This window comes from Rattus rattus, chromosome 3 (genome assembly GCF_011064425.1).
Source record: "Rattus rattus isolate New Zealand chromosome 3, Rrattus_CSIRO_v1, whole genome shotgun sequence".
Classification (NCBI taxonomy): Eukaryota; Metazoa; Chordata; class Mammalia; order Rodentia; family Muridae; genus Rattus; species Rattus rattus.
The window spans coordinates 22,003,041-22,030,146 of record NC_046156.1 but is presented as its reverse complement, the minus strand read 5'-3'; positions in this window follow the sequence as shown (position 1 = coordinate 22,030,146).

Here is a 27,106-nt window from a genome sequence, read left to right as displayed (position 1 = left end):
CTGCAATTATGTCTAAAAAACTCAAATGAATCTAAGATACATTTTAAAACCAAAAGCAGGCCTTTTCCAAGGAATGGATGTTGGGTGAGAAAAGCATATTTTCTTAGCATTACTATAATACTTTGATATCTAAGGTGTGATAAGAAAAATACATCCATGAGGATGGAGTCCACGCACAAGAAGAGGACAGTTTGATCTGTTCCAGGGCACAAAACATGCAAGCACTGTGGGTAGAATCTGGCTCACTTATAAGTGTGGTTTTAATAGCAGTGTTTAATTCACCTCAATGACTATGCTCAATTCTCTGGGGACCCCATTACTCTGTTGTCTGACATGTAACTGTATTACACATAATTTTACCTACCTGGACTCAAAATGAACTTGAACTCGCCACTTCTTTTACATGGCCTTTGTAATTTTACAGTACTGTGTTTCTAAATGATGGCATGATTACAGGAACCGCCTTTTCCTTTCATCCTGCACCACCACGGTCGCACGGCTCCCACACACAGCCCTTGCAATTTTGCAAAGTTGCAGGAGTAGGAAAAAAAGATGTTGTTTCTATGTCAGTGTGTGGGCTACAAATGGAACCTGAGAGGCCTCTTGAAATGCAAGTGGGAATGGGTGCAGAAACACAATATCTCACTGGCCATGAGGACTTCTTCAAGAGAAGAATCCTGGGAAAATCAACTCTAGTAAACAAAGGGGCACGAAGGCGAAATCAGAGGATGGAGTTTCATGTGGTTTGTGGGAAAAAAGGTCACACCAACCATGGGGTATACTCTGAACGCTTTTGAGCAAACTCAGTAAAGCAGCAAAGGAGAAGGCCCATTTCCGGAAGATGCCAATACAAATTACAACGTTTTTCATCTTTCCTTATATGTTCAATTGTGGGGTTGTTTCTTGCTTGATTGAGTGGGTAGTAGCAAAAAGTCCCTCATGATCAGTTTGATAGATGTGAAAGATTTTTCAAAGGACAGACTATGCAAAGGCAGGGATGAGCAAAAAGTCTACTCAAACACAGAGAGCAATCGATGAAGACTGGCCAATGTTTTTTCTCAGGTAAAGATGTAGATGTTCTTTTTAAGAAGGACAAAGATACACATTTCCTAGAAAGAGTCCAGAGTATAATTGTGCCCTTTCTTCACGGGCTGCCAGAAGATCTCCTGATTTCTTCCCTGAGAAAACTGCTGTAAAGCCCCCAGCTCTGTTTTTCACATTCAGCTACAAGTCATCACATGGTGTTGAAGCCAGGTTTACCCCTGCCTGGTCTCTTATGCTACCCCACAGGCTACTGCCAAGTCTCAAGTTCCTTATTTGAAACATTGCTTTTGTCTCCTGAAGAACAAGATGACACTGTATTTCATAACGCCAAGATCTGCCTTCACAGAGGAGACACAGTTTCAGAAACTCTGGTTCACTGTGTGGAAACCTTGTGTTCAAAAGAGTATAATTATTTTGTACCATGGCAGTAAGAAGGGAGTAGACAATGCAATCAGCATTCTTTCAAAGAACTCTGTTTAGACGCCCAGCCTCCTAGGACTCTGAATTCTGAAGTGTTATGGCCTTTGCATTATCTAAGGATCAAGGAAATTTTATGGGGAGCCAAATTATAGCTTTCTCTCTAGAACTACAAACACATGATTTATCTGAGAAAAAAAAGGGGGACCATAGGAGACCTTTCATTTGACTATGATTTTAAATGATAGCATCTTAATTTGTAGATCTAGTAAACTCATATTTTTGAAATATAATCAACACATATTGAGTGCTTTCACTATACCCAGCACCATGCTCATTACATTTGTGTATGTGGAGTAATTACTCTCCATAGCTCTGCGGGGGTCGCTATCATTATCATTGTTCTCATTTAAGGAATGGGGAAAAAATAAGAAATACTCATGCTTAAAGCAATCTGCCTAACATTGAGGAATTAAGAAATGAAAGAGTGGGAACTTAAGCTCCAACTCTATAATTTATTTTTGACATATAGACAAACCAGCTTTCAAAACTCCCTGTATTCAGGGAGAGCTTTCAAGAAGTCCCCTACTGAATAAATTCAATATACCAGATTTCAAACAATTTTGTTGTTTTCTCTAGTTGCATATACTTCTGATAGGTTAAATTCTTTCGGGAGAAAGAAATTATTCAATATTCTTTCAAAACTATTCACTTGATCATTCATCATCTGGTTTAAGGGTGTCAGTTAGTTCAATAAAACACTTTCTAAATTCAGATAATTAATGTTTTTGCTTTATTTCCAAATTTAATTCAACTAATGGATTGCTCCATTCATTGTCTATTCCAATCCCTTTTATATACTAGTTACTGACATTGTCCATCTAGGATATGTCTGACATGCATGCATTAAACCAATCTTGTGCACAAATTTAAACTGTTGCTAACAAAGTATATTCATATTATATCTTACATTTTCAGGGTTGACCATTTTGTATTAGATAATCACTTTGTGTGTTCTCCCTTGAGAAGACTATTTATCCTGCTTTCAATGCTCTTTAATTGCCTATTGGCCTTTGTGTAGGGTTGAGACCTCTGGGTCTTCTCCTATCCCTGTTAGCATGTAGATTTTGCTGTCCTCATTCCGATCATGATAAGGCAGCCATGTTGGTGAGATTTTATGGAGGTAATTCCATTGATCATTGTAGACTTCAATCATTGATTGAACCATCTATACTTTGGCAAAGATAATTTACTGTGATAAATCACAATAACAAAAACAACTTAGGAAAGAAAGGATTTATTTCATCTTTCACTCCCAGGAATAGTCCATCACTGAAGTCAAGACAGGAACTCAAGGCAGGAAATGAAGCAGAGGCCATGGGAGAATGCTGCTCCCTGGTTTGCTGTCCATGGCTTGCTCATTCTGTTTACTTATACAGCCAAGAATTACCTGCCTAAGGAAGGCACAGTTCACATTGAGCTAAGTCCTGCTTATCAATCACTAATCAAGAACTTGCCCCACAGACATGCCCACAGAATACTCTGATAAAGATAATCCTTCAACTGAAATTTCTTCTTTCTGGATATGTCTAGCTTTGTGTTAAGTTGACAAAAGCTAATCAAAACAACTGCTTTTACTGTCATAGCTAAGGAATTCTAAACTTAGATTTAATTGGGTTTGTTAACATCATTTTCATGGCTTTTGATGAACACCAAGCGAAATAAAAATGTAGGACTCTCTTCTTTACATATGCATTTACATAGGGATTTATATATCATACTTTATTTTTCATATAAGTTAAAATATAATTATGATAATTATGCATTTGTAAACATAGCATTGATAATTCAATCATTAGATATGTTATTAAATATGTTGATAATATATGATTATAAGGTAACTTTATTTTAATATTTTGTTACCTACATTTCAATATATTACAGCTTTACATAGTGCTATGATATAGGATCCATAGGTTTCATAAGACTACCCAATAATTCAGTGGCATAAAATAAGCTATAAGCCTCTGAAGTAAGGGAGTCCATATTATCAGGGCTCCAAGATTACAGAAAGTAGAACTCATGTGGGCAAATGAAGACGAACAAGTGAACAGGGAGGTGTGGCTGAAAAGAAATGGGGATTGCAGAAAAGATCACTGAAAATTGTATTCCCTAAGGTAGAGGAATGAAGGTTCAAGGTTAGGTATAGGGAGAGAGGGAAAAAAAGAAGTGAAGAGGAACAAACATGACCTTTAATGCTCTTAGAGAAAAACACGAAGAATAGATTTCCTTTAGCATTTGCTGTTCTACGATAAACAATAAACATAAAAGTGTCTTATAATAAAATACCATATTGCCACATTTTGATTCAGTAAAATATATTTATGTTTTCAATATAAATGCTTGTTCAGAAATTTTGAAATCAGCTACCTCTAGCTAAGGATTCTTTGAACTTAGCCTGATGTTTAAAAAGCCCTTGAACTAAGTGAGAAGAAATTACTGGAACCCAAACTAAACATCAAGGTCAAATAAAGAATTCTCAGTACCGGGGTGTGGCTCAGTGGTAAATTGCTCATGTAGCATGCATGAGCTGGATCTGTTCAGCAGCCCCATAATAAATACCTGGACAAATATATAAAATCAAGAACTCTTGTTGCTGTTCCTCAAAAAAAAGGGTAATAAATAAATGGAGTAGACAGTATAGAAAAATATCTGTGAGAGTGGCTAAGTAAAATCTAGACTGGAAACATAAAATGGTAAGTATAAATACAGGAATGAAGTACTTGGAGTTGTGGGGGAGAACTCGTGCCCTGTGACTATTGTGATAGCAACCACTAAACACTGTAAAGAGGATTAGATCTTACATGAGGATTAGATTTACACCCCAAAACATGAGGTGTAAATTATGGTGAAAAAATTATCCACAGAGATAAGCTTTGCTTGTCCATTATGTTGTGGAGGAAGAAGGTGCTACTGAGTGAGTAAGACCTGGTCAGAATCATATTGGTTGGTGGTGGTTTGGGGGAAGAACTTGGCACTGGAATCTTCCTTCTGTATCTTATAGAAAAAATGATGGCTTTCTTTGAACCCCTTTTCTCGATGTGTGATAGTAAATCTCTTTGAACCCCCTGTTCCTCATCCATGTTATGAAGGAAGTACTTGAAGTCATTGGCATATGGGTTACATTGGGTAAAGATCCATTTTCCTTAAGACAGTGTGTGGCAGGGGTTAAGACAGCAGAAGACACAATGTTATTTCCACTCTGATCTGATGGTTTGGTAAAAATCCCTTATGTCTGTTGCATACGACTGTTGTTTTTGAGCAGATCGAGCACCCTGTGTAGCTGGGAGGAATTAGAATGAGAACATTGAGATTTTTTAGAAAGCTCTTCATTAAAAATATTTTTAATTAGAGTGTGGGCAAGCTTTCCTGTTTTTCAGTACTTATATCTAATGGGGAAATGTGCTAATTTATGCATATTGACCACAGCCTATCAGATTCTGTTTACTGGGTTCAAAGAATAGGTTCTGCTAAGACAGCCAGCTCCTGCATTCAATGTACACAGAAGATCCGAAAGCCATCTGCTGACTTAGAATCCTACACATTGATGTCCATGTTTTCCTGTCTCTTAAGATACTGATTATAAGTTGACATATTAGGATTGACTTCTATATCTGTTTAGTGAAGATTTAAAAGCTTGTTTTCTTTTTGAGACAGTCTATGAAATTAATTATTGAATTTAAGCTGAGCACTTTATTTCTTAAATGTGTATGCATGATATCTTGGTGTGGAGTTTATATGCTATTCCTTCTACATCTTACTACATTAACATTCCGTCTACATATTAGTGAGCCTGAGTAGTTTCCCAGAAGATAACCCTACTTTAAGGTAGATGAAGTTATTGGGTCAATTTACCAACTCTTCAAACCATTTTAACACCAAGAAAAAAAATTAGATTCTAGATCATTCTAGAGAAATAGTAGACTTTACTTTGGGACATGTTAATCAGGTGGCTATTTCTGGTACCAATCTCAGGACAATGCTGCTGAAAAACCAAAAACGTGATGCTTGACTTTCATGTTCATTAGCATAGTGCATATCAGGCAGATTGAGTACACGTAAGCTGTGGATCTATACTTGAACTGTTAAGGATCAAGGAAAAAACTCTAAAAAATGGTTTTGATTGAAAGGATTTGTTTTCAATATACTACAGGTTAGTTGCTTAGTTTGTCTTCCCACTTTCATTTTATGCTGTTTACAAAAGGACATGATTTTGTACAATTATCACATACTAATAAAAGGAGACTTTTAATGATTATTTTATTATTTACATTCCAAATGTTGCCTTCCTCCTGGTCCCCTCTGTTAGAGTTCTTCATTCCACTCCCCTTCCCTTTGCCTCTGGGAGGATGCTCCCCTCAGTCTTCCTTCCCTGGGGTGACAAGTCTTCAGGAATAGGCACATTATCTCCCACTGAGGCCACATAAGGCAGTCCACTGCTACATATGTGCCTGGGACTTCAGACAAGCCTGTGTATGCTCTTTGGTTGGTGTCTTAGTCCCTGGAACCTTCCAGGGGTTCAGTTTAGTTGATGCTGTTGGTCTTCCCAACTTAGAATCCATCCTGTGGACAGGTACCAAACCCTGACATTATTACTGATGTCATGCAGTGTTTGTAGACAGGGAACTTAGCATGGCTGTTACCAGCAGCTGACTGAGACAGATGCAGATACTTATAGCCAACCATTGGACTGAGATGGGGAACCCCTGTGGAAGGGTTAGGGGAAAGATTGAATGAGCTGAAGGGTCTTTTTTAAAATAATGATTGCCCCAAGGAAGTGATGCTAGGAGAATGATCTTACTTAGAAGAAACTTGAATCTATTTCAAGATATTGAAGACCTAAAGGACAAAATATTGAAAATGATCTCTGCTTATGGTGAGTTACATTTTTACCAATGTGTGGAAAATATGAATAGTCTACACTGTATGTTATATGATAAAATAGAAATAATACTTCAAACTAAACTTTATTGTTGTTTATAAAGCAAAATGACAGTTTAATTAACAAGGTCATAATTCTGTAAAGAAAACGAATTTCTTTTATTAAGAAATTTCGCAACAACCTATGTTTTTATTTATAATACTCTTCACAATTGTCTTTTTCTATATTAGTAATTAAATAATTATTTTTATCTTTCAAATTAGTGTTTCTCTAAACTATAATCTTGAAGGCAGCGACTTCAATTTTTATTGAAAGTTTCCTTGTATATAGCATTAATGCTCAACAAATAATGAATGAAAAATATATGCAGAGGGTACAAGGGACATGAATAAATTGGTAACACATTTGCTTTGCATGAGAATTAACCTTTGACCCCTAGAATCCACTGTAGGAGATAGGAAGCTACCTGGGGCTCACTGGCCAGCCAGTGTAGCTGTCAACTGGTGAGTTGTCAGCCAATGGATGGTCTTGAACATGAGATGGCATGTCTTCATGAGGATGATAACTGAGGTTGTCTGCTGGTCTGTATGAGTGGACATACACACACAGACTCACACATACACACAAATACACAAATATACACAGAAAGACAGACACACACACACACACATACATACACATCACCAACACCCCCACCACCCCCATCACTACCACCACCACCACCAAACCACAACACAACACACCACAACACACCACACAAAACCAACCAACCAACCACCCAACCAAACACAAAAGAAAGATGTGTGCTCTTGAAGGTTATATAACTTTTGTGGATGCTTTTTCTCCACAACACAGATGATCCTCAAGAATTTTTGCATGATGCTTAAAGTTGACAAAACTTTTATTTTTCAAACATAAATGTTGATCCTTAAGGAATAATTCATAAAAGAAGGTAAAACAAAATAAAAGAAAGACATTTGTTTCAGATGTAGCAGCACACAGCCCCTTTCTTTCTCTTGAACAGGCCTCCATGAATCTTTAGCCCAGCGTTAACTACAGTGGGAATTTTGATCACATTTATCCTTACCACATTGAATATGTACAATGTGCTAAGTAGGTAAGACACCCAAAGCTGAGATCATGAAATGATGTTATTAGAGACAATGAAAAGTGGGAAGTGAGGCTGACTTGGAGGAAGTGGTTCGATGAGGAAAACCCATGAGACTGTCTTTCACTCTGGCCCATTCATGTACTCCTTCATAGTCTCTCTCTTTTTGTCTGTCTTGCTCTCTCCCCTTCTTCCTCCCCCCCCCCACACCCTGGCTCTCAGCTCCTACAATGCCAAGAACCTTATATGCGACATCTTTCCATCACCAAGTTCTGCCCAAGCCCAAGAGGACAAGTGACCATGAAGTGATACTTTGAAGACCATGAGATAAAATAAATTTCTCCCACTAGAGATGTTTCTGCTGCATATTATGTCACAGAAACAAAGCATAACATAGTGTGGTGCTAACATGGGGGTAGGGAAACAAGACAAAATGATGGGGTAGTTAGCTCAGCCTTGGCATCCTTGAATGTTCCTGAACCCTGTGCTGTGGAGAAAACCTCACCACAGCCAGTCCTGTCAGAACACTTGCCTTTGGATCAATGGCATCTGTTTTAAGTGTAGATATGGGTCAACTTTGTGTCTTTCTTTTTAGTGTACATATGTGTGTTTTCTATTATCAAAATGCTTAATAGATGTCAATAAATCACACATAGTTAATGTCTTTTCATCCCTCCCTTAATGCTAAACAAATTCCTTCCTTTGTGACTACAAATTTTTATAATGCATCAACTCTTCCCAATACAATGAAGATTAAATAAAACCAAGATGTAATTGTCCACATTATAAAGTTATGAGAGCTAATTATTTTTTCCACTCTCCCTGTACTCTCACGCTTCCTGATTCTCTTCTATGAAGAAGGAGCTCAAGACCTTGCTTATTCCTTTGAAATTTACTATTCTGACTGCTAGGCACCTGCACCCTGCTCTTCCTTTTGTGGAAAGCATTAAGCCTTTCTTCCATTTGCTTTAAGATGCTGTAAGACTCATGTCAGGAGAATATAATTAAAAAGACAGGAACAGCAGGGAAAATGTTAGACAATTACTAAGAGACATGGGGTAAAAACAAGGTTGAGACAAACTAGTTTATTTGAAGAGAAGCTCTGATTACCAGCATAGTTATTATTGGTAGTTAACATTTATTGAGTATCAACAGGAGTCACAGAGGGCAAAGAACATGGAATTAGCCCTCTTTCTAGCCAGGATGCTAGAAAGGATCACAAAGCTGCTAGTCCTAGATCATGCTTTTCTATGAGGAGGGTAGAAGATTTCTGATCCTGTGTAGATCTTGAGTTTTTATAAGGAAAAAATGATTATAAAGAATGCAGGCAAGAGAATTTCTTATAATGAACATTCAATACAAATGAATTACCCAGAAGAGAGAACCAGCTTAATCATGAATAATAAAATTGGATAACCAAGTGAAGTGTCTGGCTGCCTTGTGGATGTTTCCCATAGGAAATTTAACTAAATTCTTCAAATTGTGATTTGTTGCTGGATCTTACAAATTCCTTCTTATGAGTTTGTCTAGAGAAAATGTTGAGGTAATTTTCAAAGTACTCAAACACATTTATCAAATATAAATGTCAAACCCTAGGTAGATCAACCAAACAATGTTGGGAGGTGCTTGCAGTTTAAAAACAAAGTTTACATTTTTCATCTGCTGAGATTTTAAAGCTGAAAAAAAATAACTGGCAAATGCTAGGAGGTAAAAGGACATGTTCAATAAAAATGCATGAAAACAATGAAATATATTTTTTTATATCGAAATAAGAAGAAATTTGTGTTTGGGACTTTGCACAGAGAAATCATTTTAAGGAAAAAAATAGTTTTAATCACTCATAGCAAGATGACAATACAAGCCTCACAATGTAGCCAGCACTTTCACATGGCAATGACAGAATCTATTAGAGCCCAGAAATCATCAGTCTGTTCTGCTCCCTTATTAAGTCCAGTGCATCCAGATTTACTTGAGGCACGATCTCATTCTTAGCAGGGCAACTCAGGCACAGCTACTCTTTTAAGTGTTGAAACGATTTTGGATGCTTTACTTTCCAATGTACATACGTCCCTTCCAAAGCAGAGTGTATTCTGTTCAGTTTTGACCCATGTGTTTGGAACTGCGTTGGAAAATTGGAACGGATTTAGCAAACACTCGTCTGTGAGTTTCACAGCCCTGGACACAGATTTTGAGCCTGCTGCCTTCTCTTAATGAAACTGCAATGTCTGTGAACTCAAAATTCAGCTCTGGTCCTTCAGGTGAAGGCTCTTCAACTAAGTAGGAACACAACATGTATTTAATTTGGGGACTGGCTCAGTGGATACGGGCACTGGCTGCTTTTTCAGGGAACCTGGGTTTAATTCCAGCACCCATAGTGGGGTCTCAACCATCTTCAACTGCAGATTCACAAGATACGATGTCCTGCTTTGACCTTTTGAGTATCAGGCATGCAAGTGGTACACAGACATATATTCAGGAATAACACTAATATATGTGAAATAAGATAAAAATTAGTATTAGATGTATTATATATATATATATATAAAACATATCTTAAATGTATAAATAATGTTATTTGATATATAACATGTTTTTAGAAACTTCATATATATTTAAATTAATGTGACATCTTTGTTCTTGTCTTAAGTTCAGCAAATGGAAGGTCTGAATTGAGGTTCTTACCATAGGCACACTCGAGATGACAGAGAGAAAACAGGCACGACTACCTATGCATGGCATTCTAAGAAGTCATGCTTCCTAAGGAATCATAAAGAACTTTACTTCATTATTCAGTGTGGAGACTGATATAGCATGTGCCTCTTTACACTAGACTCTCTGAACCCCTGCAACTGTTTAAGTCATTTCTCTAACTCTGCAGGGTATATTCTTGTGGCTATGAAACCAAGATCTTTGGAAAGGCACATGCAGAGCAAATATGTTAACATGGCAGGGTGAATCTTGTAGAAGTTCTGAGGCTTGAGCCGGTTTATGTGTTTGAAGGTTAATAGATATTCTGTTCTTTCTCTTCCTGCGAAAACAGGAATGGACTTGTTTCTTTCTCCATGTATGCATAAAACTGAAGAAGTGGCTTTTACTTTCTCACCTAACTGAAGAGATGGAATCAACTATTTCTATCAGTATTTGGGATATGATTTTCCTTGAACTTGGCCTCCTTTAATTTCTTCCTATACTCACTCGTAGGCAAACATTGGCTTAACTATCCAAGGATGGTGATATATGTTTTTAACACTAGCACCATGGAGACAGAGGCGTGTGGATATTTATGAATTTGATTCTAGCCAGATCTACAGAGTTACAGATCTACATAGGTTCTAGGCCAAACAAGGAAACACAGTGAGACCTTCCTTGTCTCAAAAAAGGAAGCAAACAAACAAGCAAAATTAGCTTAACCGAAGAGACTTCTCATACTCGATGTCTCCTGTCATTTATGTCTACCACAGATATCTAGTCTTTTGACATCACCTCATGATGCTGTCTTCTACAAGCTTCATGCTTGAGAACCATAAAATAGAGTCATGAAAGCAAGCAAGCAAACAAACAAAGAAGAAAACTCAATAAATAAGTAAATAAAGAAATACAATGTTTTAAGTAAGCTTATGGCTTTGTATTGGGTCACATTCATAATTGTCCTTGAATGCATGCAGATTGCCTGCAGACTGTGGGTTGAACACACTTTCTCCATCCTCAACACTAAAGTCCATGCCAAGCAATCCAACACTCCAGTCAGTACCCTTTTGACACTCAGTGCCACCCTTTGTGGGTGCCCAACTTTTTAGGTCTTGTTTCTGTGGCTGGCTCATAGCCTGAACTTTCTCTTCTGCAAATTGGAGTTAGGCAAAGTACGGTTCCCAGTTGTTTTCTGGGTTGTGATTCATCTATGCCGATCATAGCACAGAGGTATAGCATTACTTTGAACACAGTTTTGCAGGGATTAAATATTCCGAATGAACTAGGAAACAAATGCTTAGGGAACTAGAACTATTTTCACAGAAAATGAAAATGTGAGAAAATTATTTTTAAGGCCTGAGTTTCCATTCCTGCAGTATTTTGAATATTTGCCAATGGTGTGAATAATTAGTGTGCTCTAAAAGCCAAATATGTTAAGTCGGTTGTTTGTGAAAAATAAATTTATTGTGCACAACTTAGTCCCTCTTACATTATTATATAATATAAACATAGCCCAATTAGCTAAAATACTGGTACCTGATCTACCACAGGTGGTCCTGGACTAATAGAGGCATAGATTAGGCCCGGCTTTTCAATCTATAGCTAATTAATAGATATGAAGAGTTTAGATGGCAGCCTACCCTCTAACATCAGAGCCTTGTAGGTAGAACGCATAAAAGGGGCCAATTTAATAAAGAAACTATATTCGATACATAATTAGGACATGAGTACAATTTTTGTTCTTTTCTGCTTTGACAACTGCAGAAGGATCAGTGTGAATTCAAGTCCCACAGCTATAATTACTGCAAAGAGCATTTGGAAACCCCAAAGGTTGTGTTGGCATTCTCCTATTACTCAGGTGCTGTGCTCATGTAAGTGCCTTAGATGACCTATTGAGTCTTTCTTTGGTTCAACGACCAGACTGAGCACCTCTGCTGGATTTTTGATGAATCTTCACCCACTATTGACTCCCGGTGATGGCTACTAAAGATAGCCAGGCAAGCCTGATCAATTCTGTGGTTCTTGAATCTGTCTCTGATGAATGTTAGGTTCAGCCATGAAGGTGAGCTTTGAGGTGAGGAATACTCCGAAGAGCGATTACCCATGTCAGTGTTAGGGTAGGGGAATCAGCAGAAGGCAAGACTGACTTTGCAATCAAGTCCTTTCAATCAAGATAGTGTTATGGTTGCATGGGAAATATAAAGAAACAAAGCACAAGATGGTGCTTTGAAATGGTGGTGCTTGAAAGATAAAAGCGAAATGAGATAGACCTCAGAGACGAAATTCCAAGGCCACTGCCGATTATACTGGATATCAATTCAGGCAGAATGTGCTGGTACTTTGACTGACTTGAGCCACATCACGAAGTATCTCCTTATCAGTACTGGGTTTCAGTAAAATGTACATGAAAATACTACCTAGGCAGCTTTCCTCTATGCATCAGACGCAATGAGGCCCAGCACTGAGGAAAGACTAGACGATCAGCAAACCAAAATTATAGGTTCTGCCATTGCTATTTGGAGTAGTGATAAAGCTAAGAAAATAAAGCTTTATGAACGTTTATACAAATCTGATTTCCCTAAGTCTTAGAAGACTGTTCAAATGGATGGAGCATAAACAGTATTCATTATATTTTTGATGAAAGCCTTGTATTTCAAGCTTATACCATTATCAGTAATGGGACCTTAATCCATTAGAGCATGGAGTTTAGCTGAAACATCATGGCTGTGGATATTTTAATCTTTTAAATTTTAATCATCTTTGTAGATGAGTAGATTGCTTGGCATTTATCATCTTAATGGGTGTATTTTATTTGCTCTGTCATTTTTGAGAGAGTTTTAGGGATATTCAAGATTTTAAAAATTATACAAATAATGAAATGTGCGTGGACGGAGGCCCCGGTGGGTGGGTAGCCATCCCCTAAGAAAGCTTGAAGTCTTGTTGTGTAAGAGGAGAGGCCACCTCTGTGCTTTATTTTACTGTTGGCTCAGCCAAAAGCATGACCCGTGGTTCTCCCAGAAGTGAGCACCCCAGGTGAGCATTGCCTTGACCCTCTGCACCTTTGGCAATGTCTACACTCTTCTGTTTCCTACTCTGGTGGTGTTTACACATCATCTGTCTCTTCAGCCTTCAGTCTCTCTGCCCATGACTGCCTGCTCTGACTTTCCCCACTTACGATACCACCAATTTTTCTCCTCCTTTATCCCCTCTGAGATCCCATGATACTGTGTTATCAGCAAACCTGACATCAGCATCGTTGGAATATAAGATGTATCTTTCTGTGGTCATATCTCGAGTTTCACCTGGCAACGGCTTATCCCGAAATAATGAAAAGCAAACACTGATGGATGTTGTATCCTAATCCCCCAGAGTATTATTTAGCTGCAGATTTAACAGCACTAGCTCAGTGCTTGGTAAATGCGGGGAAGGGCTAATGATGTAATCAATGCCAACTTGCCCTGCAGTCTCAGGGAGCTGGAGACTGAACGAAGAGAGTAGCAGACTGAAAGCATGGCTTTAGCACAATCTCAAGACAGCTGCCTGATGGGTAACAATGTCCTGCAACGTGGTCATACAATTTGTAAAGAAAAAGTAAAATTCTGGGACATTATACCGTCTATAGTTTTTGTTTGTTTTTCTTTTTGACACCCGTTTTCTCTTTGTTTGCTAGAATTCTTTGCACAAGAAACATAGCATTGCTGTATTTCTTCCCTTCAGTCTCCCAGAGCAGGCTGAAGGTGATGGGAGAGCTGAAGCCTTGCTCCTTAGCTTCCTGTGGTGCTGAAGCATCACCCTCTCTGCTTGCTGTACCGAAGACTTGGCTGGTGTTACTGAGCAAACCATATGGTTGTCGGGCAGAAAACGTGCAACGGTCTCTCTCCTTTTGCTGTCAGTGAGCTGCAGAGCATAAGGCTACAATTTGGGGAAAGGATTCAGGGAGTTTTGCGAGCTATAGCAAGCAGTCTCTGGGCTCGGCTTGGCTGAGGAGAGAAGATGCTGCAGCTAGTGAGTGTCCCAAGCTGCAAATGCTCTACCACTGGCTCATGCCATGGAGAGAGAGAGGCAGTCTGGACATGCAAATAATTTTAAAATAGATGTATTATTATAATAGGTTGGATAATGATGTAACTTATTTCCCATTCAATCCGTTCTTGTACTCTAAATACGTGGTAGTGAAGCAGTGAGTAGCCACTGATTAGAGGGTACAGTAGCAGTAATGCCCCAGTTAGAGGCTGATGACTTGCTGAAACAGAGAACACCCTCGGCTTTGCTTTGAGCTATTAATTAACGAACCAGTCATTAACCGCTGCTAACAATTGATTTGGAAGGAATTATTGCTTACATAGCAGGAGGTATTTAAGAGGAATGTAAATTAAAACAAAGAGCTGCTGGATCCAGAGGAGAAAAAAAAAATAGAAGTTCTTGAAATATAGAGACTAACTGCAAGGGCTCTGTAATTAATCCGTGATAAACAGTGATTGCGAGGCACATCCCTTTATTTTAGTGTGTTTCCCCCACAAAGAGTGACAGGATGTCTCACAGTCAAGGGGTCCACAGTCTTTGCTAATTGAGTGATGAAAATGAAACATGCTGTAGGAGGCAAGAGTGAAGTAGTAAACGGTCATTTTAATTATCAAGATGGCGTTTGAGTGGGTGGCAGTCATTATGGAGATTGAAGCAGCTCCAATTGATACATGGACAACACAGCTCCTCAGGGGCTATCTCAGTAGAGGGGGTCAGGAAAATGGTGAGAGCCAGAGGACCAGGACTCTACTGTGAGTAGAAGCTACCTCCATGAAGTCTCGTCGCGACGTCTGTCTAAAGAAGACTTGAAGGATTCTAAAAATAGTCATAATTACAGTGAAATGGGAGAAATCAAACCAGGCTCCACGGCTACACGAGGTGCAAGCCACAGGCAGCTAATAACTGCTGAGAGGAGAAATCCATCTTCTCCAGGGCTGAGCACCCTGATTAGTTATCCAATACTAAGTGGTCAGCCCTTGGAAACAAACACGGAGAAAACCGTGTATGGACTCAGTAGGTTGTGTTTATGTTTGTTTGTTTACATACAGTAACAATGGTTAGAGAAGAGGAGGCCATTCGTGAATGGGCAGCTAGCATTGGATATGGGGAGGATAGGAAGGAGAAGAGGGAGGGGCAAAATATTGTAACTTACTTCAATAAATGAAACCATGGAAAAGATTATTCAAAAAGCCCTAAATCTACTGTCTAAGACCAAAATTGTTAAGTACAGCTGCAATAAACTAATGACTTCAAGGACCTTGAACTGGTTTCTGTTATAAACTGTTGCCTCCGCTCCTGAAGAATACTCTCTTCTTGTTACCTTGACAACAAGACTTGCTGGAGTTACTTGTTTCTGTGTAAAGTAGCAATGAGAAAACTAAAGTAACCAAGAAACTAAAGAAAATCTATAGCTTTTTAGTAAATTATTGACTCTCCAACTAAAGCCAGTTTAGGAATTATGGTCTCAATAATTCCCAAAATGCCCCACTCCAAGAAAAGTTTACCTGCCCTAAACTTCAAGTCTATTCATTGTCTATTATGCATGTAAAAGAAACCATGGAAGATTTTCTCCCTGCGTGAACTGTCAACGAACCAGACCTTATTAATGATTCTTCTCCTCTTTTTGTTTTCTGGTTTTTGTTCTTTACTTAAGAGGTAGGTGACATCCTACAGCTCCAGCTATAATGCATTGGCTTTGTCTAGTCCTTAGGGAGGGAAGATGGTTTCCTGAAATGTAGCTCTAACCAACATTGATTGGTAGCCTTCGTGATGAACTCCTGAATTGTAAGGAGTGATCCTGCCGGACGCCTTCTTCTTCAGATGCATGAGAAGTACTGGGACTAGAGAGAGGGCTCGGTGGTTAAGAACACCTGTTGCCTTGGGAGAGGAACTGGGTTTGCTCCCCAGAACCCACATAGTGCTCCACGCTCATGTGGAACTCCAGTTCCAGGGGATCCGACACCATTTTCTGGGCCTCACAGGCATTGTATGCACACTGTGCATAGACATATATGCACACAAATACAATCAAGTGCATAAAATAGAATTAAATAAATCTTAAAAGCAAAATTTGGGGAACCTTTTGTGCATTGTATACTCACACACACACACAGAGGGGGGAGGAAGGAGGGAGGGAGAGAGGGAGGGAGGGAGGGAGGGAAGGAGAGAGAGCATTTTCCTACATATTAATAGACACTAAGATTTCTTTCTCCATGTGTATATGTGCACACATGTGTGTGGGTGAATCCATGTGTGGAGGTCCTGGGGTGCCCTGATCTCTGTCAGGCTCTACCCTATTGCCTTCAGACAGGTTCTCCAATTGATCCTGATTTAGCCTAGCAGCCGCAAAGTCCGAGAATCCTTTTTCCTTCCCTGTCTCCATCTTATATTTCTGAGCTAACAACGATGGTCTCACAGGTTCCTTTTCAAACACGGATGCTAGAGATTTAAACACAAATTCTCATGTTTGTACTGCTGATTCTTATCCACAGGATCATACCCTCAGCTCTTTATTGTTTTCTAAAAATAAAAATGCCATGGAAAATAACTAGGAAAATTATTTGTTTCTCTTAATTTGAATTTCCCAAGATTGGTTGAACACAGGGAGTTGCAAAGCTGGAGAAGATACTATGAATGAGGTTGGAGCTGTTAACACACATTTCTTTATACTATATCCCTAGCTGCTGTTGTCTGATAGGTGCATGGATTCCCTGTTCTCCATACAAAACCTCTCCGTATCAAAGATATAGCTTTTCACTATTCTGATGTCTATATTTTAGTTCACACAGGACCACATATATACCATGTACCTATAATGGAAGACATTGAGAACTTAAGATTTTCTTATTAGATTGACTTAAAACACAGTATTATTATATAAGGATACAAAAAGAAATGCAAGCACATTACTTAATTTCATTAAGAAAGCTTGTTTTAAATTTTATTTTTCTCCCCGAAATTCTTTTCAAATGCTGATGTCAAAGTATGACCAACATTGGGAAGGTAACATTGAAACAATTGATTTAAAACTCAGTTTGTTTCTTCATTTGTGGAGACTATTAACTTACTTTTTCCCCCTCAATTTGTCACCAACCTTTCCTTGCTTATTGAAGGATGATCTTGTGTCTAAAGCTTTAAAAGGTGGTTTTGCCCTTGTGTCACCTTGAAGAGTGTTTTGCAATGCTATTGACATTTAAGTTTGTAACTTTTGGGTGGGTGCATTGCCCTCTTTGGTGTGGATGGACTTTATCCAATCACCTGCAATCTTACTAGAAGAAGGTCGTCTTTGTCGTTACCCAGCTAAGTGTCTTAGAATATCAACTACATAACCATCAGGTCTCTGGGGCTGGGGCTCATGCTGCAGCTTGGCGCCTGGCATCCTCCTACATCCCTGTGTGACTCTTCATTACAAATCTTTTGGTACTTCAGGCTGCTTCTGTCTCTCTGGAGAACTTCGACTCACAGAATGCTCACAAGTAGCATGATGTAATTGTCCTTTTGCGGGGAAGTGGCTAAGAGTGTTTTCGGTTTAGATTCATCATTACCTCTACCATCATCATCAGGATGCAGACAACTCCATGGTTCTCCCCAGATTGGTCATCTAGGGGAGTCACAGCTTTCATTTGTAGCTCTGGCAAAGACTGTCTCTTTACTGTCAAGACAATTTGATGTTAAGTGCCACACAAGCCAAACTGTGCAGTGCACGGAGACCATATCCCTTCATTCAGGATTCGATTTGTGAGATTCATCTAAGTCTCTCCATGTGTCAAATGTTACACTGGACTTTGTTTCATTGGTTTTTTTTTGTTGTTGTTGTTGTTTATTTGTTTGTTTGTTTGTTTGTTTTTGAGACAGAGTTTCTCTGTGTAGTCTTGACTATCCGAGGACTTTCTTTATAAACCAAGCTGGCCTCGAACTCACAGAGATCTGCTTGCCTCTTTGTCTGAGTGTACAGGTTAAAGGTGTGGGCCACCAGCACCGGCCACGGTATGCTGGTATGCTTTGCTAAGTAGTACTTCAATGTATGTCCATACTTTTTCATAAAATTTTATTTATATCTTGTCATATACTTGGGGTTTTAAAATATTATGCTACTTATTTTGTTATCTATAACATAAAGTGAATTGCTTGGCATGAGTAAAAAGAATATACATAGAATAATCATGAAAATATACTTTTTCTTCTTTCTATTTTTTGTTTACTAAAAATAGAATATTTTCATATAAAATATTCTGATTATGGTTTCTGCTCCCCCAACTCCTCTGAGATAATCCTCATCTCTCATTTGGAGTCCATATTTTTTTTTGTATCTTGTTAGAAAATAAACGGGCTTCTAAAGAATAAAGTAAAATAAGATTGAAAAACTAACTAGAATAATACAAAATAAACATATAGAAGAAAAACAACTAAAGAAATACACAAGAAACTCATATACACACAAAGACACATTTTTACACACACAAGAATACTTTAAAACATGAAAACAGAAGCCATAATATATACACAGAGCCTGTAAGATAAAATTAATTAATAAATGAATGGATAATAAAAAGTGTTTTGAATAAACATTATGAGTCATGGAGCCTCCAAAGGTTTCATTGAACACTAGGTATTAATGGTGAAGACTTTAAAGTTTACTGCTCTGTGTTCAATGAGCTGTGTAGATATTGTCTTTAGCAATATGACTTAGCATGATTTTGTGGAGAGTAATCACTAGCCTTGGCAGTAGGCTGGTTTGTTTGTGGCTTTCCATGGGATCACTTTCATCATCAAATCAGTCAGATATAAACTATTTTTTGGCACTGGCAGTTTTAATTGATGGTGAGAGACGTTTTGTAGGGGCTTCCCTGTTACTTGGTGATTCTGATTAGATTTCGTGGTGGTTTGAATAAAAACGGCCCCATAGGCTCACAGAAAGTAGCGCTGTTAGGAGCTGTGGCCTTGTTGGAGGAAGTGTGTCACTGGGGGTGGGCTTTGAGGTGTCAAATGCTCACACCAGCCCCAACGTCACTTTCCATGCTCTATAAAGTTCTAGATGTAGAGCTCTCAGCTTCTTCTACAACACCATGTCTGCTGGCCTAAGTGGATTTTATTCTGAGAGATTTATTTTTTGTTCACATTATCTAACTTTCCTAGTGCAACTTCATATACAGCTTATCTTCATCCTGGGATGAGGATGAAGAGTTATTACCTATCTGGCACATACTAGACTTTGAGTAGAGAGAGAAGATCACTGACAGACGACCAAATATCATTTCTAAAGCCTTTTTAGGGGAGCATTTTTCACTTAATCTTTCAAATTTAGATCCAATATGTTAGGTGCTATATAAACTGATTCTTTAGAATATTTAATTTTGATTTAGACAGTATCTCATCTGAATCCATAGGGAAAATATAATTTAGTTACTTTGTTTATTAATGATTAAAAGGGTCCAAACTAAGATGTTTTGAAACTGAAAAAGAAGTGTTTTATGGTAGTTCCACTCACATATTGATGGCTCAGATGAACTCAAATTATTTGTGTTTATATCCTATCTCTGGAGAAATCTATCCAAGTGATAGTGATCAGAAAATGATTAGAAAGACCATGGTATACAGTAGGTGATTAAAAATTTCCCCAAAAATGAGTGCAGAAAGAAGACACAGCAGAATACAGAAAATACAGAGGCATGCCAGCAGGGAAACTCACTGAACTGAGAACGGGACCCTGCTGGGATTTTCCTGACATTCATTGTTCTGGGGGAAACATGTGAAACTTATACATATCTTATAGCACATCTAGTGAAACCAGCTGCTTATAATTTAGCATTTTAAAATTCATTTATTTACTATATTTTCACACAGATAATTTTCCTTGAATGGTATACCTGTTCTTCTAGCATCCTATGTATTTGTCATCTTCCCCCTCTTCCTCTCCCTCCTCTTTCGCTTCTCCTCCTCCTCCTCCTCTTCTTTTTCATCATTATTGTTATTGCTCTGTATTGTTTCTGGATAGTGTCATGCTATGTGGTCCATTCTGATCTTAAACTTCCACGTTCCTGTCTCAAGCTTCTGATCATTAAGGCTGATTAAAGATGTGAACTCTGCTACATGGTTCCAGCCTTCTAGATCTCAGTCCAAATAACAGAGCTCTACATGACACTGTTCCAGAAGATGAGTAAAAAGAATAACAATAGCAGATGTTGATTGGTTGCTCTTTTGTAAGCAGTGTCTTAAATACTTATTATGAATTAACTTATCCAAACAGTATATCCAGAAAGGGGGTGCTGTATTAACATTTATTCTCTATCTTTTTTTTTTTTGCTTAATGACTAGTCATATTTTACTCCCTACTTTTAAATGTTTAGGAATCCAAATTGCATATTTTAAAACTAGGAGATTGTCTGGTTCTTGTGACAGAATTAAAATCCCCTCTACTCAGAAGGTTAAGGTCGTGGAGTGGTGGTGGTGGTGGTGGTGGTGGTGGTGGTGGTGGTGGTGGTGGTGGTGGTGGTGGTGGAGGTGGGGGTGGAGTCTAGCAAATTCAAGGCCACTTGCAGGCAACTTGAGGTGAGACACTGTGTCAAAATTAAAAACAAATAAAAATAGGGCCGAGGGTAGAGTGCCATAGTATCAGCTTGCCTACAACGTATACAGCTCAGGTTCAATTCCCAACAACATACAACCATACAAAAACCTTTAAATAATGCAACAAGACCAAAACCAAATTTATACAATCCAATTTATACAATCAGTTATAGTTGTGTCAGAAAAAATATCTCAAGTGTACTGGTCCAGATTTTTCACCTCCCTGTGTGTAGGCTCTTTCAGCCTGTTCTACCATATTTCTAGGCTCCCACACATGAGTATCTGGGCCAAGAAAGCTCATCAAGTCTGATGTCAGGGGAACTGACTAGGAAACTACTATGGAAATTCAGGCCCAGCTGGGTGACATTTTGCCATCTTGTGATTGAAATGAGCTTTGTTTCAAGCTATTGGCTTCATCTTAAAACAAGCCCAGCTACAGGTAAGCAATATTCATGAATGAATGGAACCTAGGAAGAAGCAGAGAAAGACCCTGTCCAAGAAAGACTGTCAATGACATTCAGCCTGAGAGATGACCAAAGCAAGCTCCCATGTTGACTTGAGATAGGATCTTCCGGTAAGAAACACAAGCAAGACAGAAGTCTTGAGCCTGGCAAACATGCAGATGCGAGGCACAGAAAGGAGGTAGGAAAGTGTGAGAGCAGGTGAAGTCCAACTTTAAACCAGCTCAAGCCCTTGGGAGCTAGGAGGCTTGGAGGTGGTGGAAGAGGAAGGGCCCAGCTGCCTACATTTCCTTCTCTTCTGGGCACCTTTACTTAGCTCTTGGGCGTTCTACTGACTGGAACCACCTTCTTCAAAACTTGTGACAAGCCTTCTTTGTGCAATTCTTAATGTAGCTAAGATCTTACTGCTGTAGAACACCGTGACCACTGGAACATATATGAAGGAAAACATTTAATTGGAACTGGCTTAGGTTTCAGTGGTTTAGTCCATTATTGTCATGACAGGAAGTATGGAGACAAGCAGACAGACATGGTGCTGGAGAGGTAGCTGCGAGTTCAATATACAGATCCACAGACAGCAGGAAGTGACAGACATTAGTACTATGCTCGAACATTTGAAACCTTAAAGCCCACCCCCAGTGACATTCTTCCTCTAATAAGGCCATGCCCATTCCAACAGAGACATACATACATACCTCCATGGCCACTGTCTATGGGCCAAGCATACAAATATGAGCTTATGGGAGCCATTCCTATTCAAACCACATGAGCATGTAAAACTTGAATTCTGCTTTTGGGGAACTAAAAATAATTGTTTTATCTTTCCAAGGATGTTAGATTTTAGTAATTAGGAGGTATGAATTTACATGTCCCCTGAGACAGAATACATGGACACAGGATATAGTAACTACTGAACCTAGCTAGGTAAAGGGGTCAATAAGTAAAACTTCCAGATGTAGCCACATTTCCTACCGTGAGTATTTGGTAGCAGTCTCCATATTACATGACATAGAATTATTAATGGAGGCTTCTCTTTGTCTCAAGACTGACCAGTGAACCTCCTGACTGGATTAGTGTTTTGGTGGAAGCTGGCATGTTTGATTGCTGGAAAATACGGAACACAATATTGCAAATCCAAGAGGTTACACATGAAAGGGGTTGCTTTAGAACCCCCCAGGGGTGGGGCTTGTTCTTACTGTGCTATAAACATTTTGTTTCATATTCATAACACCCTATGGCGTCACAACTATCAGGTGCGGAAACCAGTCACTTGGCTGAGCTGACTGAACTCTAAACTCATCCTCTTCCCTACAAAGCTAGAGAGCTTGTGATGCTCTGGTGGAGAAAAGTGATTCTCCTCCAACCTGGTTCATAGCAGCATCTTCTCTACAAAGTGGTTTGTACCTCACTGATAAAAAAGGCTGGCTTCGTTCTGATATTTATAACACCAAATAACTCAAGTGTATACAGAGGAATTTGCACTCTATTCCTGCTCTCCCTTCTTCTTCTTCTTGCTAATTTTTTCCTGACACAGTAAGAAATTCATTTATGTATCCTTCTTATTTAAAGTTATTCTAGTTCTAACAAACAACAAACAGACAAAACCTATTTCATTTTGCTTCCATCTAATAGGAAAAAAATCTCGGAAGAGTGTACGTGCATGCATTCTTCTATTTGACAAAGTTGTGTACGAGATTGTCTAAAGCTTTCAATGATCAGCAATCATTTTTTATATATATTGTTGGCTCAGCTCAGATATTTGATTATTTGACAATAGGATTAATGAAAGTTAAAATTCACTCAAACAGTGGCATAATAATGTAAAAGCTTACGTCTGATCTTGAAAAATGCTTGCATACAAATGATTTTCAAGAATATGTCAAGCCCAAAGTATTAGCTTGTGTTATGACTACCACCCAGGACAACCATCGAGAACCTCAATGACAAGCTCCCTCAGGCTAAGAGCAGCTATGACATCCTTGGCTCTATTCTGATTTAATTGTGAGTTATTAAAATGAATCATTTATGATCGTCTTCTCCATCAGGATTTCCAACACAAATTGTGGTTTGGCAACTCTTGGTGTCACTCAGGTGGGCCCTCAGGCCTATCATGCTCTTAGCTCTCTTTTGTGCCATAGGACCTTAGGAAAGCTGTGCTCAGTGCTTCTCAGGCAAGGTCACCTATAATATAGCCATAAGTAAAGCAAAAATCTAGAAGCACCAGCTTCCAAATAGAAGGGAAGTGAATCATTTTTATGTTGCAATAAACATTTATTTGTGATTATGTATAAAGCAAGGGTAACATCGATTTCCAAAATATGACAAGTGACTGGAAAATATGTGGCATTTGGAATGCCTAGATTCACGTTTCGAGCCTCTCTAGTACCTCTGAAGAAACGGGTCTTATTTTATTAGACCATGAATTACCTAGCTTCTGTGGCTTGTGTTACATATTAGCACTTGATCATCAAAGTAGCCATCCACATACAACTGAGCCGCTCTATTTGTCGGTTTGCTGGGGTGTGAAATGGTCTTCCTCCATACACTTCCTTCCAGGCTTGTTATGCAAACTGCGCTACTTGATTTTTCTCAAGGCGCTGAACACTTCTGCCCATAATAAGTGCTATCAAAAAACCATGGTAATTAAATTACACAATTCAATTAAGCTATAGTAAGATATCATGAAAGTTCCATTGCTGTCACCGTGGAGACAACTGGTTCAAAGGAAGACCAGGAAGTACCTAGTCTTGTTTCATTCTTTTTCTTTCCTCACTGGAAGTTTGTCTAGACATTTGTTGTAATGTCACCTTCGTCACTGAAATGAAAAGATGGACTTTTCATTTTCCCATTCCCTTTCCTTGTCTCTTTTAAATTGCCTGAATTAATATGTATTATTTAATTATGTATTTGTTAATTGATGAGTGGATATGCATTAATACATCTGGAGGTGTGGTTTTTCTTATGTTTTGTCTCTGTGTGTATAAATTCTGTGGGAACATTGCTGACATGTAAATTCTGATTAGTGACACTATCCTCAGACTTCATGTTCTGTCTCTGTAAGCTCTCAGATTCTGGTTCCAAGTTCACATTATCAGCAGCAGTATTGCACTGAGATTATTATCACATAATGTACAGTGCACACACACACACACACACACACACATGCATCTAGTATACGTTTGTGTATATATGCAAGACACTATTGTAAAAAAAAGCTTTTTTTTAGGCTCCAAATACATGAAATGTATCACACAGTATTTTTATTGAGATAATATTCTTCTGCTTTTAATGTTTCATATTCTGAAGAAACATGTCCAAAAGTATATAACACTAGCATTTGGGGATTTTTATTTATTATTTTCTTGAATATTGATTCAAGAATATTGATAAAATTATTGAACATTTATTTTGATGTGTGTTTATGTTCACATATGTGTTTGAGGGCACCACAGAAGAGAACATTTGATCTTCTGGATCTGAGTTTTAGAAGCTGAGTTCGCTGGAACCAATCTCAAGTCCTCGAAAAGAGAAGCAATCGCCATTAGCCATTGAGGCATCACAGTACTCAGAAATGGCATTTTAGATGCCCACCTATCTGCTCCTTTTGGATATAATCTTTTAAACACTGAACAGAGAGCTTTAGAAGACTCACCCCAGTGTTCACAAGCTCCGTGGACATTTGAACATAAACTCTTTGGTGGATTGTGTCCTTGTAAGCAGAGCCCATTTCCTGGACTCCACAGCATATGGTCACTCTGTGGGAGATGGCCTAGTAGCTGGAGAAAGTGGGACTTTCTGACAGTCACACACTGTCTCTGCCAACCTGAGCTCAGGCCTCAGCAGGAGCTACATGAACAGTAGCCCCCTTCCAGGTATGTCGCCAGGATTTCAGAGCTCTGCCCACGCTGAATTATAAACAGTTCAAGGGGAAATGTTTAGAGAGATGTTCTCTATGGGAGATTCCCAGGATCACTCTTTCTACCCTCTCTGCCCCATCTTAGGGTTCCACGAGATCACACCCACACTGCCGTGATGTCAATGGACTCATTAAATAGGACAAATTTGTCAACTTTTAAAATAACATGAGAGTATTAGCTTCCTGGATGTTGATCAAGTGAACTGCAGTTAACTTCTTCCCAGGAAGATTTAGCTTCATCCACAGATAATGTTGCAATCTTTAAAAGTTTATTTAAAATACTAAAAAAATTGAACAGTATGAAGCAAAAGTATATCGTCTTTCCTTTTAGGAAAAGTAGACTCCAATTTCCTACCTTCTGTTCACTGGTCAAACACTGCAGCTCATGACACTGGTCATTGTCTTGATGGCTTTCTGATCTACCCATAGAAGCTGATTGTAGGCAGAGAGCAGCAGCAATCACTGACAGGCTGCTCCCTGTAAGCAAATGCCCCAGGATAACAAGCAGCTATGTCCAGTAGGTGCCATCTGCTACACCTGGCAGTGGTAGAAACTGTGGGTTGAAGTCTTTCTGCAACATCTTGGCTCACTGAACTTGCCTGGCAGGGTGCTGGAGCAGGTTGCCTGACAGGGTGCTGAAGCAGGTGGCCTGGCCACATCTTGCTTTCCAGTATGTTGTGTTCTGAATTAGTACTGGGGGAGAAAACTGATTCACAACTCCTCATCTCTGCCTACTTGTTCTGGTTATCGTCGGAACTTTAACATGTTTGGAATGTCATCCAAAGTGCAAAAGGCTACAGCCAAGAGAGGCCAACAACCAACAAACCAAAATACTCCCTGGAATCCTATCACCCATCAGAGTCAGGAACTCCTCCTTCACGGAGCCTTTTCTTGGAACCCTTTTTTGATCTCTGAATTCCTTTTCATTCCATTCTGTTTCTGTCTGTAGCATCCTTCCCTCTATGTCTTGTCACCCTAATGAGAGACCCATCAGAGAAATGGCTTCTCTGTTCATTGACTATCTCAGGACCATGAATCTGGAGTTTGCACATGGACAGTGTTCTTACTATGGAATTATATTTTACAAATAGCCATATGCTCAGCTATGAGTTTCTGCTGTTCTTATTTGACCAGGAAACACTATATATGAAAGCTCTTCTAAGAGTCCCAGACATTGGAGACTTCTAAGACAAGCTGGACAGTTCTAAAAGGACCTCTAAATATTCTGTAGTCCACTGTACCTTTTGACTCTGTGTCGAATATGCTAGACTAGTTTCTTTTGTTTTCTTACTTTCATCATCTTGCTTTCGTCCTACATTTTCTAGGACATCTTCCTTTTTTCCCTTCCCTATTTTTTTCCCAAATTTTGACCCAATATTTTACCCAAATATTTTACCTGAATCTCATGCCCCTTCTCTTCCAAACCTGGTTCAGAGCAAGTTTCCCATGCATCAAATGGAGAAGCATAAAACAGAGCTGTCAAAGACAACAGCAGCTTATGCCAGGATTAGAGCAGGCTTTAATGAAAGTGAACAGACCTCTGTTTTCTTAATGCTGGTGACCATAAGATTGCCCTTCCTGGACTAGGTGTGTCTGGACAAATGACCAGCTCCATTGTAAGTAGATAAGGAGCATGCCACATGAAGCATGTAGTCAGAAGTGTTTCATTGGTTTCTTCAGAACTGTGTGCTGAGACAACAATGACAAGGATTTTTGATGATGCCTGCTCCATCAGCCTGGGCCAAGAGTACAAGGAGCAAAGCCTCCTAGGAAGAATGAATTTAGTTGCTTTAGAAGAATGAAATTTTGAAGTCATTTCACCATGGTGTATATGTAGCCTTGACTGATTGATAGATCCTCAAAACTGGACTCCATGGAAGAAAAGGAGAGTCTCTGTAGGACACTTGTGTAGTGTCAAATGAGTTACCCTTAATTGTAAG